Raw genomic sequence first — 15,780 nt, 5'->3', positions numbered from 1 at the left:
AGGTAACAGAACTCCTATTGTGCCTTAGTCCTAAGGGCAGTCTGTACCACCAAATGCTCAAAAGAGTGATTTTCTGTTCCTTTATCCTTGTAGTAATATCACTATTGGGTGCCATTATTGAAACAGTTGAGGTGTTTACCTGCTATGCAGCAGATAATAAAATAATGTTATTTTTAAATATGGGACCAAAGTTTTGGGGCCCAGGAGTCAGGGAGTCCCTCAAGGGGAAAAACAATAATGACATTTCATAGGACATGTTATATTGTGTAGAAACTGGGCTCTATATGTCATTCGGATGTATTTTACAGATGACCATGCTAGAAAACATATACAGTACAAATAAAATAAAAACATTTTACAAATATTACATTATTACATTGCAATTTCCAAGGACATTTGTTTGGAGAAGAACTGGTCCATAGCTGTATATTTTGCCAGAGATGTTGGAGGATTTTGGTGCTGGTTGTATGTGTTATCTTACTTATATAGAGATAAAAGGCCCTTATCTGACCCAAATTGCCATGTTTTTTTTACCAATACAGAATCATTTTCCACACATAATGCCATTGTATTGTTGCACCCGTGTGTGGTAACAAATTGGATGCAAGTTGATTTAAAGGACATGTAAACCCCCTCCACAAAAATTTAATCAGTGAACAGCCTCTTTGAAATATTTAGATAACTGCCACTCTGGTTGTTAACAGGTTAACAGTAAGGCTGCAGCATCCCCTTAATCACTTATAAATCCTTCGCCTCCACTAACCCCCTCAGCCACCTCCCTCAGGAATTTGCTTTGGCTGTTGGCTTAGGAGCATGCTCAGTTATTCTCAGCTCAGATTACTAAACACACCCTCCAGTCTACCAGCCAATGAAGAGATAGCATTGCTGATTCCCATAGAAACGCTAGCTGTCTGCTCCTATTTTTTCCTCCTAAACAGCTCTCCTTAAAGGGCATGTAAAGGCAAAAACACAAAATCCCATTTTTACTTTCTTTAATGAAAAAGAAACCCATCTCCAAAATATTTTAATTAAAAAATGTGTACCGTTTTTATAAGAAACCTGACTGTACGCAGTGAAATTCTCCCTTCATTTTCTGCTGTGGATAGGAATTGTCATACGGTCCCTAACTGCTGAGCAGGGAAACAATCATACTTATGAACAGCAGGGGGAGCCCCCGCCTTACTTCCCAGCCATGCAGAACTCAAGCAGCTTTGTTTATGACGATCCCTAAGCAGCCCAGACCACACTGAGCATGTGCACAGTCTTAGTCTTGCAAAGATGTTTAACAAAGTTACAAGATGGTGACCCCCTGTAGCCAACTTTGAAAGTATAAATCATTTGTTTGATTAGGCTTGTGGTGCAGTAAGTTCATGTTTATATTTAGTATACCAAATACAGCATTTCTAGCCTTATTCTATTTTAGACTTTACATGCCCTTTAACCATTACAGTGCTCAATCCCAGCATCTTGTGCCTGTGTAAACCTGCATTATGCATTGCATGAACTTTACAGCATACATGTCCTGTTTGCAGATGTCAATGTTACTGATTATGTGACACATGGAAAATGGTCGCCTGGTGAACGCTGCTATTTGGTTTAGGAAAATGTGATGGCGCTGGCAAATGAAGGGGGTATATGCAGTACAAATGGTGTGGCTTGAGTGGGGAAGATATGTCCAATTTATATACATGGTAGAAAATGTAGGCTTTACATGTCCTTTAACATGTTGAGAGTCAGGTTGGCACCAGCTGAAAAATTACATTTGCATGTGACTCTTTTGGCACAAGTCTGCAGAGCCTATTGGCACAACTTTGCTATGGGAACCCTGGTAATAATGCCCTGTTCAGGGTATTGGTATCTCAAGGTTTCCCTATCATCAATTGACCAACTGCAAGCGATTTAGCAGAAGAGGCAGGACTGATGTATTGGAGCTAGGTGTCGATATACATGGAAATGCAAGGAATAGGTTTGGGTGCAAGTGCCTCTAATGAATGGCATCAATAAGTGCAACATTTACACAACATTTTAGTGCACCCGCACTTGCGGTTGTTTTTATACATGACCCCTACCCTATCAGCACAATGGAACTTTTGTGTTTGGCAGCACGTAAGGGGTTAAACCAGAACATTAAATAAGGTAAACAAAGGTAATAAGATGATTTTTAATTCGAGAACCTAGAATCTCTCTCCTGTTTGCCATTAATATATGCAGCCTGCGAGATTTATTGGAGGTGTGCGGGGCTCACGGGTTGGATCCTAAACATTTATATCCAAGGGAAAAAAAAGCAGCTGCTGGAGAAGCGGCAAAAAGCAGCTACTGTACTCGGCCTGTGAGCTCTGAATGTGTCTGTTAGATTTAATGGAACAGATGTTGTGTCTTAAAGCTCCAGAGCTCCCTAAGACTTTGTCTGGTGTCAGCTTTTTAGTAAGCAGGCTCTCGTAATGAATTCAGTCATTAATAAAAGCAATTAAACCTAACGCTTTCTCTGTGGCTTTAGGAAACACTCATCCTGTTCTGTTTATGTGAACTTGCAAAAAAAAGCTTTTTTTTTTTTTTTTATTTACAAAGCCAATAATTTTCTTTTGAAAATTGCTTTATAAAACAGTTCAGCGATCGGCAATGGAAATGATTGTTTTTTCTTTTTTCCAAGTGTACTGTCTAATCTGCGCGCTATTTCATGCCTCTGTCTTTCTGCAGATGGTATCTATTTTATGTGGCTTTTCTCTGATTTGTACTTAATCATTATGGGGGGATTGAGAATGGAAACTGAAGGTTCTACTGTGATAAGAGCGCGTCTTCAGAGACTGACAGAAAGAGAACACAACAGCAGAATGTAATTCGGAGACAGCTTCCCATTCTTTAGTGGGTGAGTTATATTAAGCAATGAGTTGCAAGGGCTTTATGAGCTGGAGAAGTTGGGGAAAAAGTAAAGAGGAGTATTTCTAGGGTTCTGAGCATCAATAGGCGCACTTGGGTGCAATTTATCTAAATTGTCAGGCGCATTGGCTCTTAGCACAAGTATACAGAAATGCAAGTGTCGTGCTTAATTAATGGTGTCAATATGCCCAACATTTGTGCCCATTTTAGCTCCACCACACTTGTGACTGCCTTCGTAAGTGACACTTCTTGTGTTATAGTCGAATCCAGTTTGTTATGATTACTACTCTACTCACAATATTAGGTCATTATATTAGAGGACATTATAGACAAATAGCAGGGGACCTTTTTACCCATAAAGTGGATCACCGTACCAGAGGCCTCCCCTTCAGACTAGAAGAAAAGAACTTTCATTTGAAGCAACGTAGGTGGTTCTTCACAGTCAGGACAGTGAGGTTGTGGAATGTGTTGTTGTGATGCTGATTCAGTTAATGACTATAAGAGTGGCTTGGATGATTTCTTGGACAAGCATAATATCCAAGGCTATTGTGATACTAAACTCTATAGTTACTGTATATATAATTTATGTGAGTGTATGGAGGGGTAAGTGTGTGTTTGGATGCTGGGTTTCATTTGGAGGGGTTGAACTTGATGGACTTTGGTCTTTTTTCAACCCAATCTAACTATATGTAACTAGATAAAAAAGCATGGTGCTGAGAAATCGAATGCGAATGTCAGTTACAGGAAAGGGATTACCCTGGGAGGGAAGTAAAAGTCGGGGGTGGCAGTTCCGGGTTCTTTGCCTGATGTTTGGTGATATACTCGTTCATGAGACTGAGGCCTGAGGAAACCTACCTCAGAGAAAGTGTCCAGGTGAGAGTCAAAACCTTGTATACACTAGGGTTGCCACCTGTCTGGTCTGAACCTGTAAGGGCTGCCTGCCCGGACTTAAAAATTAGGAAATCTGGAGAAAACTCTACTCTAAATAACACAATGATAAGTCAATAGGCTGGTCATAGAACCCCCCCCCCCGACATCATAGCCATGCCTGCTAAACATCATCACCCCACCCCTTGATGTCATTTTTCCCACCTAAAACAACATCTGCCCCACCTCAGACTTCAGGAACAGGAAAGTTGCCAACTCTATATACTCAAGACTGGGCAGATTCTGTAGTTCTCATTCTATGGGGATGAGAGTCAGGAATAGGCCAGCCTGCCGAGGAGCTCCACTACAGAGGAGGGCCAAGTGGTACCTGCTCCCAAGGCAAGTTCCTCTTGCACCTGCTATAGTTCACAACCTTCGACTCATATGATAACGTTTTTTGGGGGGAGGGAATTGCATCCCCCAGTGTCTCTTCTGTCTACAACTAGTTCTGGTCCTGCTCTACTGTGGAGTATAGCGCGGGCACCATTCTGATGAGCACAGCATTAGAACAGGGCAGGGCTATTAAAGGTCCTTGTAAACCACTGCTGGTGGGAACCATTTTAGGTTTCAAACTAGGACTGGATACCGAGGGTCGAGAAGGAGAGTAAGAAGAGTGTGAGCTTCACAGTGGCACTATATACATTGCATTGTTTTGCTTACAACATTCAAGGCTGTGTACGCCTCAGGAAATTTGCTTACACCTATTAGAACTTGGTTGAGAATAAAAAGGTTCCTGAGTTCAACAGCAAAGTTTGCATGAACATCAAGCTCCCTACAAGTATCATTATTTTCCCAGCAAGAGAACAAAGCCATCTGCAGGGCGCTATGAACATACTGTAGCTACTCTATGGAAAAAACAATAACAAAAAATTAAATGAGCAAAGGCTACATTCTGTTATTTTTAAGCCATGCAGTAAATGTATAATTTACATACTACTTTAGCATGGCCCTCTCCCCAGGGTACCCCATTTATTAATACACTGATCACCTGGCCCTGATTAAATGGGCCCCAATTAAATGCATGCATGACCACACCCCTAATCTACCATAGCCACTCCCCCGTTATACTAAAACTCCCATTATCCAGCAAGCCCTATACACTCAAATGCAAAACCATCCAAAAATAAAATGGAGTCTATGGGAGGTGACCTTTCAGTAATTCTGAGCTTTCTGGATAACGGGTCCCCTACCTGTATAGTAAAATATAATTATTATAGTATAAAGCAAACTTGTGATGTGTGACAGGGAACAGTATTGTGTCATGTGCACCAAAAAATGATTCCTACAAACAAGCATAAAAAGTAGCATTAACTATTCAAGCAATAACATTAAATAAACTATTTGACTAAACATTTATTTGCATATTGCAGGTGTAGCGCTATAGTAAATTGACACTGCAGTGGTCAATTAAAGCTACTTTTTGTGTGGTGTGGTACCACAAATGAGACTCTCTTTGCTCAGGGGTAAGCCCTCGCAACACGGTGGAGGCAGGGTGTAGTGTAACTATAACAGTTTGCGATATGCACAAGAGATGGGCGCCAGTGGTTTAATTTTGCTTAACCATAAACTGAGTTTATTGACCAAAACCAGAATTCACATAGGAGTGTAGAACACGGGATAAAGCATAGATCAACCAAAAGAACAATGTATACTCACAATACTAAGTATAGAATAAATCCCTGCAGGCCAGGGAATGCACAGCAAACAGCACAGGCACTATACTCCCATCTTTCAGGATCCCCCTAAGTGGAACCCAGAATACTATGTACCTCCCTGGGTCTAACACTTAAGGTGGCCATAGACGCAAAGATCCGCTCGTTTGGCGATCTTTCCCCGATATGCCATTAACGAGCATGGCTATATCTGGGTTAATCTGATTGTTCGGCTGTATGGCCAAACGATCTGATTATGATGTGCAATGGGCTCCGGTGGGATCGGTCGGGTCAAAATCAAACCTGACGATTGACCAAACGACCGATCTCCGCTGTCGGCACTCTCCACACACAATCCGAAAATCGTACGAATCGTACGAATCCTCGATCTGTGTGTCTATGGCCAGCTTTAGTCCCTACTGTGGGGTCAGTAATACCTGGGATCTTAATCACGTTAATATCCTTGTCGGAGCCTTGAGCTGCCCAATTACATACCCTAGCTATCACTCCTAGAGTGATCTATAAAAGGGTATAACTATCACTTTACTATACTCAAAATGGGTTCCACTACCCCTATCCTCTGCTACTCAACAGAGGAAAGGTTCAGCCAGCAATGGACCCAGAACACATGGTTTCCAGGACCTTTATACTATGCCACAGTGCCATCTAGCTTACACTGTGAGAACTACAGGGGCTACATAAGCAGAGCTAAGACAGAAGTTCCCCATTAAGACCCATTTAGGCATCCATATTACTAGGGATGTGCCTGTCAATAATATGTGAGGGTGTCTAAATTTTCACATCTCTACACAGGTAACAAAGTTTTAATTCTAATCCAGGCAAAGAAGGTGGCACACCTCTACAGAACAGAGTATCATTTCTTTTGTTAACTATAAATCCTCAACCCCAATTCACGTAACATTTTGCAGAGCTCTCTTCCAAGCACTTTTGTCATTTACATTAATATTTTTTTTCCTAGTCCTCAAGATATTGGCAGTTTTTACACTGCTGATATAAAGCATTGAAACCCCAGCACCTTGGGATGTTACTCTGCTTTGAAAATTAAATAAGCAGAGGAGAGCCATGTGATATCGCTGGTCCCTTTTCTAATCACAAGGTGTTCCTGTTCTGACTCAATTAATTTTCAGTTGACGGTCCGATCTGGTGCTGTTGTTTCAAATTCATAATATTAACTGTTTAAAAACTGCTAATAGCTTAAAAAATAGAAAAAAAAAACAATGTAAGTTTAAATATAAGGGCGCTCTGAGTAATTTTACATGAATTTGTTTTGAGGGTTTCCATTTACTTTAAGGCTTCTCATTGAAAAAATGTGAAAGGTGACAGTAATACACTTGGGGATGGGGGTGGGATTGGTGGAATTATCTTTATATTATAATTATTATTTGACTCATCGTGCAGAGGCAGTGACGGGACTTGCTTGCAACACTAGAAACCATATGGGCACACGCACAGTGCAACTTGCTAATGTTATACAAATGATTTATTGAGCTAAGATTAGAATAGAGAGCGAGGGAATGAAGGAACATAAGGCGGATCCTTCTGGACAACTAAACTGCAGCACATTTGTTCACCCTCCCCTGAGAGGTTTGTCAGGAAATGTACAACTCAGAAATATTTGCTTGGGGGCACATTATGACCAAAACAAAGGAGAAAGACAAACATACAGCTAAACAGTATTGGTCCCCAGACACAATAACTAATGGAGTTGCTCATCATTATATTTACTTTTGCTCACAAAGCTCTCGTTTTCTTTTCTGTTCCCAAATAAGTGATTTTTCTGCCAGTCTGTCAGTTTTGAAAGGAAGATGGGCAGAAAATGGCGTAGCTATGAATATGTCTGTAACCCAGGCACCAGATACATCAGATTACAGATCTCTTGCTTCTAACTTTATTGTTGGATTCATGGTATCAGAGAGAAGAGACAAATCCTAATGCTTCAGAATTCCATTGAAACTTGAAATCGTCAAAAAATTAGTTTTATTCATATGTTCAGAGCTTTCAATAAGTGTTCCTTTAATGGCTGTTTTCCAATAAAGTCGAATGCAGAGACTTCCAATCTAGGGTTGTCACCTGTTTGGTCAGGAAATTCAGACAGGACTGTCCTTGAATGAGGTAAAGATCAGCCAATCACTGATTGCTGCATCACTGTCCTGTCCCCTGATGTCACAAACCTGGAACCAATATCCCCCATCTCACCCCTGACATCACCCACCTGCACCCCTGATGTAGAGTCCTGCAGCGGGTAAGGTTCACGCATGTACCTTGCTGGTTGCGGACAGTGATGGGCAAATTTATTCGGCTGGTGCGAATTCACAGCGAATTTATGTGTTTTTCCGCCAGTGAATATATTTGTGAATTTGCAGCGAAAATGCGCCGGTGTCACTGGTTTTCCGACGCCAGCGATGATTCTGACGCTGCTTGACAAATTTTTCGCCAGTTTTGCAAATTTCGCTAATTTCATGGGAAACTCGTGAAATTCAAGGCAAAGCGAAACAGGACAAATCCATCCATCACTACTGTCAACTCAATTTTATTGGGAGTTACAAAATTTTAGGCCCCCGTCTCCTGTCCATTTAACGGGTTCCCCAGACTTCTGACGATTTTGAACAATTTGCTGGCAAAAATCTGATTTGTGAGCATGTGCTTCACTGTTTCTGTAGCTTCAGGAGAGGTTCTGTGCATGCACGTGATGTCACTTCCTTATACAGTATGTCACAAACCCCAACATTTTCGGTAGCAAATCCCCGATAAGTCAATATTCAAAGCTGACAGCTCTGGATGGGTAGTGGCTATCATCTATTTTTCTCATGTTATATTTTCTATACAGGCATGGTACCTGTTATCCTGAATGCTCGGGACCTGGAGTTTTCTGGATAACGGATCTTTCCATAATTTGGATCTTCATATCGTAAATCTACTACAATATAATGTAAATATTAAATTAACCCAATAGGCTGGTTTTGCTTCCAATAAGGATTAATTATATCTCAGTTTGGATCAAGTACAAGGTACTGTTTTATTATTACAGAGAAAAAGGAAATTTTTAAGTTTTAAAAATTTGGATAATTTGAAAAAAATAGGAGACGGCCTGGGAGAGCTTTCTGGATAACGGGTTTCTGGATAACAGATCCCATAACTTCATTTTACTCCTTTAGAATGTAAGAATGTATTTAAGAATGTACCCGTTGGGAGGGGAGGCAGGAACACTAATGCGGAGAGCGCTCTCTCGAAATTGTAAAGCAGAATTAAAACCTGGAAATTCGGCTCTTAAAGGTACCAGGAGCGGCTTTTTGCTGCCCCTGCCTAAAACAAGATAACAGCTACCGGGTAGATCTAAGAACAACACGCAATAGTGAAATCAGTAGGAGAAACAACAGCCTGCCAGAAAGCAGTTCCATCCTAAAGTGCTGGCTCTTTCTGAAAGCACATGACCAGGCAAAATGACCTGAGATGCCGCTTACAGAACAATATTACAACCAAAAAAAAATACACTTGCTGGTTCAGTGAATTATTTGCAGTGTAAACAGGGTAATTTAGAAATAAAAAACACATCATAAAAATAATGACAGAACCCCTTTAAAGATAACCTACCCCTTAAAGAGCAGCATCAAAGAGGTAAATGGAATAACGATGTTGCTCATGAGCCACTGGTTGGAGATAAATGGTGTGCGGGTCGAGAGATTCTCGACCCGCCCCCGACTCTAACCCACCCCCTCCCAAACCGCACCCGGCATGGCCTGGGTAACATAGGCATCGGAAGTCCTATGTCGTGGGCGGATCCAGTTTCAACCCTTCTCTTGCTCTCACTGCCCATGACCTTGCATGAAAATTTTGTGCAGGAGCCGGCCCAAACCCACCCTACCCGCTGGTAAACTTGCGGGTCCCATGTTTTTCAGAAAGGCCTAGACATCACTATAGGACAGTGATCCCCAACCAGAAGCTCGTGAGCAACATGTTGCTCTCCAACCTCTTGGATTTTGCTCCCAGTGGCCTCAAAGCAGGAGTTTATTTTGAATTCCAGGCTTGGAGATAAGTTTTGGTTGTATAAAAACAAGGTGCACTGCCAAACAGAGCCTCAATATAGGTTGACAATCCACATAAGGGCTAACAAATGGCCAATCACAGCACTTATTTGGCACCCCAAGAACATTTTTCATGCTTGTGTTGCTCCCCAACTCCTTTTACTTCTAAATGTTGCTCATGGGTTCAAAAGGTTGGGGATCCCTGCTCTAGGAGGTCAATGGTCTGCTTTAGGGAATAGCTTGCTTAGGTAGAATAGTTCCATGAGATAAAAGGAAACACATGGCAATGTCAGAGTTGTAGCAAGGGGCATCGATAAGGGAAAAGACATTGACTGGGGTAATGGGGTTGCTAAGACAGAAAAAGCTAGTAGGTTTGTAAATATGCTGAATGACAACTTTTTATTCCAGCTCGTTCAAGAACCTACTAGGAATAACTCTCTTTTGGACCTTGTAATAACTAACAATACTGAACTCTTCTCTAACATTTGTGTGGGTGAGCATTTAGGGAATAGTGATCATAACATGGTCTCCTTTGAGATTCTGTTGCAGAAGCAATTCTATAAGGGAGTAACTAAAACACTAAATTTCAGACGTGCAAACTTTGACAGTATAAGGGCATCTCTGCAACATATTAAGTGGGAAATGCTTTTCACAGGGTTAAACACAGAACAAAAATGGGAAGTCTTTAAAATGCTGCTTAATAAATATACTTGTCAGTATATTCCACTTGTAAGCAAGGAACGTCGTTGCAAAGCAAAACCTTTTTGGTTCAATAGAAGCGTTGGTGTTGAGGTGGGTAAGAAAAGACGTGCTTTTAAGGCTTTCAAGTTAGCTGGTACAGCCGAAACATTTATAAGGTACAAGGAGGCCAATAAATCATGCAAAGAAGCTATAAGGCAAGCTAAAATTGCTATAGAAAAGGATATTGCAGCAAGCAGTAAAAAAAATCCAAAAATATTTTTTAAATATGTCAATAGTAAAAAAATGAAGCAGGAAGGGGTGTCAGCTGGTTGATGAAAACAAAATAAAAGCGCAGATTCTGAACTCGTATTTTTCATCTGTCTACACAAATGAAGAACCAGTAAGTGAAGGTTTCCTTCTTAACACTCCCAATTCTAGTAATACAACTAATGATGCATGGTTCACACATGAAGAAATTCAAAAGAGACTTGAACATGTTAAGATTAACAAAGGTCCAGGGCCAGATGGTATTCATCCCAGGGTAATTAGCGAGCTTAGCTCTGTGATTGCCAAACCTCTTTACTTAATTTTTCAGGATTCATTGAGATCTGGAATAGTGCCGAGAGACTGGCGAATTGCTAATGTGGTGCCTCTATTCAAAAAAGGATCCCGTTCTCAGCCTCAAAACTATAGGCCAGTTAGTCTGACGTCAGTATTAGGGAAGCTTTTCGAAGGGTTAATAAAGCATAAGATACTGGACTTCATAGCAAATCATAATACTATGAGTTTGTGCCAACATGGTTTTATGCGTAATAGATCTTGCCAGACTAACTTAATTTCTTTTTACGAGAATGTAAGTAGAGACCTCGATTCTGGGATGGCAGTGGATGTGATTTACTTAGACTTTGCTAAAGCATTTGATACAGTGCCACACAAAAGGTTACTGGTTAAATTAAGGAATGTTGGCCTGGAACATAGTATTTGTACCTGGATAGAGAACTGGCTAAAAGATAGACTACAAAGAGTGGTGGTAAATGGAACATTTTCTAATTGGACCAGTGTTGTTAGTGGAGTACCGCAGGGCTCTGTACTAGGTCCCTTGCTTTTCAACTTGTTTATTAATGACCTGGAGGTGGGCATTGAAAGTACTGTTTCTATTTTTGCAGATGATACTAAATTGTGCAGAACTATAGGTTCCATGCAGGATGCTGCCACTTTGCAAAGTAATCTGTCTAAACTGGAAAACTGGGCAGCAAACTGGAAAATGAGGTTCAACGTTGATAAATGCAGGTTATGCACTTTGGCAAAAATAATATAAATGCAAGTTATACACTAAATGGCGATGTGTTGGGAGTTTCCGTAAATGAAAAGGATCTAGGGGTCTTTGTAGATAACACGTTGTCTAATTCTGGGCAGTGTCATTCTGTGGCTACTAAAGCAAATAAAGTTCTGTCTTGCATAAAAAAGGGCATTAACTCAAGGGATGAAAACATAATTATGCCTCTTTATAGGTCCCTGGTGAGGCCTCATCTGGAGTATGCAGTTCAGTTTTGGACTCCAGTCCTTAAGAGGGATATAAATGAGCTGGAGAGAGTGCAGAGACTAAGTGCAACTAAATTGGTTAGAGGGACGGAAGACTTAAATTATGAGGGGAGACTGTCAAGGTTGGGGTTGTTTTCTCTGGAAAAAAGGCGCTTGCGAGGGGACATGATTAGACTTTACAAGTACATTAGAGGACATTATAGACAAATGGCAGGGGACCTTTTTACCCATAAAGTGGATCACCGTACCAGAGGCCACCCCTTTAGACTAGAAGAAAAGAACTTTCATTTGAAGCAACGTAGGGGGTTCTTCACAGTCAGGACAGTGAGGTTGTGGAATGCACTGCCGGGTGATGTTGTGATGCTGATTCAGTTAATGCCTTTAAGAATGGCTTGGATGATTTATTGGACAGACATAATATCAAAGGCTATTGTGATACTAAGCTCTATAGTTAGTATAGGTATGGGTATATAGAATTTTAATTAAAAGTAGGGAGGGGTGTGTGTATGGATGCTGGGTTTTCATTTGGAGGGGTTGAACTTGATGGACTTTGTCTTTTTTCAACCCAATTTAACTATGTAACAAGAGATCTAACGATGTGGCTCATTATAACAGACAGAAGATCTATTAAGGAAGGTTTTTTAAGGCTACCTATATTTGAAGATCTGTTTTGATACTGATGCCATCTGCTAAGGAATTACCAGCCAAGAATATCTAGGCAGAATACGAAGTTTTCAACACAGAGTAGTTCTGCAAGCTGAAGCTTGTGGCTTAATAACTGTACAGTAAGTATTGCTGCTTTTATTATGGTCTTATTGATCTTTTATTATCTCTGATAATGCATTGCAATTTTATTGTCGAATTGGGTCTAGTAACCCACAGCAACCAAAGCAAATCAGCAGGTATTACTTACTAGTAACTTACAGAAAACAATCAGCAGGTAGTAATTACAAGCAGATATCTTTTTATAACATAACCCCGTAGGGTATTAGTGTAACTAGCACAGAGCTGCATAGCTACCTGAGCTCACCTAGGAGTGGTTGTGAATGAGTAAAAAAATGTATGTTAAAGGGGTTGTTCACCTTTAAATTAACGTTAAAGGAAAACTATACCCCCAAAATGAATACTTGAGCAACAGATAGTTTATATCAAATTAAGTGTCATATTAAAGAAATCTTACTAAACTGGTATATATATTAAAATAAATATAGCCCATTTACATCTCTTGTCTTGAGCCACTATTTCATGATGGTCTGTGTGCTGCCTCAGACATCACCTGACCAGAAATACTGCAGCTGTAACTGTAACAGGAAGAAGTGTGGAAGCTCATGTGACCTAACGTGTATGGTTTGTTTGTGTGCACCATGAATCATACGATCCCAAGGGGCGGCCCTTATTTTTTAAAATGGCAATTTTACATTTAAGATTACCCAATGGCACATACTACTAAAAAAGTCTATTATTATGAAAATGGCTTGTTTACATGAAGCAGGGTTTTACATATGAGCTGTTTTATGTAATATCTTTTTATAGAGACCTACATTGTTTGAGGGGTATAGTTTTCCTTTAACATCTTTGCAAGACCAAGACTACGCACATGCTCAGTGTGGTCTGGGCTGCTTAGGGATCCTCATAAATTATCAAAAAAGCATATGTCATATAATATCTGCCAGAAGCAGATACAGCAAGTCTGATTAATAATCAGAATAGGCAGAATGCAGTTGGTCTTGTGTTGTCATGTAATCTAATGTGGATTTTATAGTTTTTGTATTGTTAAATATAAACTTTCTCCAACTCTGCAGAACCAGTGGCTGCAGCAAAATAATCCTCCAAATAGAATCCCAGTTTATCTGTTTAAATCTGGCTCCATGATCTTTGTCCCTGCAGCTGGAGTTGGAAACAGTAAAGGGGATGTAAAGGCAAAAAAAAATCCAATACAAATCTCTACACAGTCGCCGACTGCTCTACAGGGAAACAAACAAACCTGCTTGAGTTCTGCATGGCTGGGAAGTAAGGTGGGGGCTCCCCCTCCTGTACATAAGTATGATTGTTTCCCTGCTCAGCAGTTAGAGACCGTCTGACAATTCCTATCCACAGCAGTAAATGAAGGGAGAATTTCAGTGCATACAGTCAGGTTTCTTATAAAAGTGGTACGCATTTTTTAATTAAAGTATATTGGAGATAGGTTTCTTTTTCATTTTAGAAGTAAAAATGGGAATTTATATTTTTGCCTTTACATGCCCTTTAACAAGATGGTGACCCCCTGTGGCCAACTTTGAAAGTATAAATCATTTGTTTGATTAGGCTTGTGGTGCAGTAAGTTCATATTTATGCTTAGTATACAAAATACAGCATTTCCAGCCTTATTCTAGTTTAGACTTTACTTCCCCTTTAAAGTTAATTTACAGATGAACCACCCCTTTAAGGGGCACTTATATATTTGCAGCCACTTCTCTGGTTTTTATGACAGTTACTAATTATTGTTTAAGGATGTGACATTAAAATACAAATTTCAGAGCGATGATGTGAGGGTAGAGAAAATAATTAAGGGCCTAGGACAGAGCCTTATGTTTCCCCAACAAAGAGAGAGAGAGAGGGGTGGGGGTAGGTAAGTAAGTGAGAATGAGCTGATACTCCATTGTAAAATACTCCTAAAGAGTGATTTGAAAGATTAGAGGAAAAAAGGGCAATGTCACAATGACTAACACATTGAAGGGACTGGAGGGAACGTGGGTGATCAAATGTGTCGTAAAGCAGCTCTCTTCTTCTAAACAAGTCTGCTTATCATAGAGCAATGCATTGTGGGAATCCAGTGTATACTGGAAAGTTGATTGAAGTAGATTGTTTCTTTCAGTATGCAACATTTTATATTTGAGTTTACTTGGCCTTTAAGCATGTCCTTTCATCCTCTTACAGCTGCACATGCACTGCAATGCAAACGCTATGGAGATTTCTTTTTATATAAATATATAAAGAAAGGAATATAGAAGGCTGACCCTTAATCCAGAAAGCTCCAAATTACAGGAACACCATCCCATAGACTCCATTTTAATCAAATAATTAAAATTTTAAAAAATGATTTCCTTTTTCTCTGTTATAATAAAACAATTGCTTGTACTTGATCCAAACTAAGATATAATTACTCATTATTGGGGGCAGAACCAGCCTATTGGGTTTATTTAATGCTTAAATGATTATTATAAGACTTATGGTATGGTGATGGTGGTATGGTGATCCAAATTATGGAAAGACCCCTTATCTAGAAGCCCACCGGTCCTGAGCATTCTGGATAACAGTTCCCATTACCTGTACCAGACACTACTCCAGAGGTTGCTTAACACTACTCATTTCATTGCAGTAATGTATATTTACCACTAGGTGGAGCTGCCTTCTTTGAAAAGGTTTACCAATGATTGCAAATATTTCCATAAAGCTTGTTTTGTCCCATTCCCTCTTAAAATACTGAAGTATTGCAATATTATGTCCTAAAATTTTACTTTAGTAAGATCAAAGGCAACTGATGGCATTGCAATTGATTGCAGATTGTATTTTTGTATATTACAGAGGTTTTCTGGATAAGGGATCTTTCCATAATTTGGATCTACTCAACATTTCAACAGTAACTAAACCCAATAGGCTTGTTTTGCCCGCAATATGGAGTATTTATGTGTACAATGTACTGTTTTATTATTACAGAGAATAAGGAAATCATTTTTTAAAATGTGAATTTGAAATTGAGTCAAAATTGGAGATGGCTTTAACATAATTCGAGATAATGGGGTTCTGAATAACGAAGGGGGGGGTTGTGACAAAAACACGTAGGGGGTGTAACAAAAAAAGTTATGTAAGGGAGGTGCTGGGGAGCCAATAGCATACGTTGCTGATGGGAATTTGAATTAATGAGCAGTTTAAGGGGCAGATTTATCAACGTCAAGGTGAATTTTCGAATGAAAAAATTTCGAGCAATTTTTTCGACTAGGGAATAGTCCAAATTAGATACGAATTTGTTAAAAATTTGAATATCGAAATTTATCATGTACTGTTTCTTTAAAAAATCA

Source organism: Xenopus laevis, chromosome 6L, assembly GCF_017654675.1.
Source record: "Xenopus laevis strain J_2021 chromosome 6L, Xenopus_laevis_v10.1, whole genome shotgun sequence".
Classification (NCBI taxonomy): Eukaryota; Metazoa; Chordata; class Amphibia; order Anura; family Pipidae; genus Xenopus; species Xenopus laevis.
The sequence above is the reverse complement of the archived record's forward strand: the minus strand, read 5'-3'. Positions refer to the sequence as shown.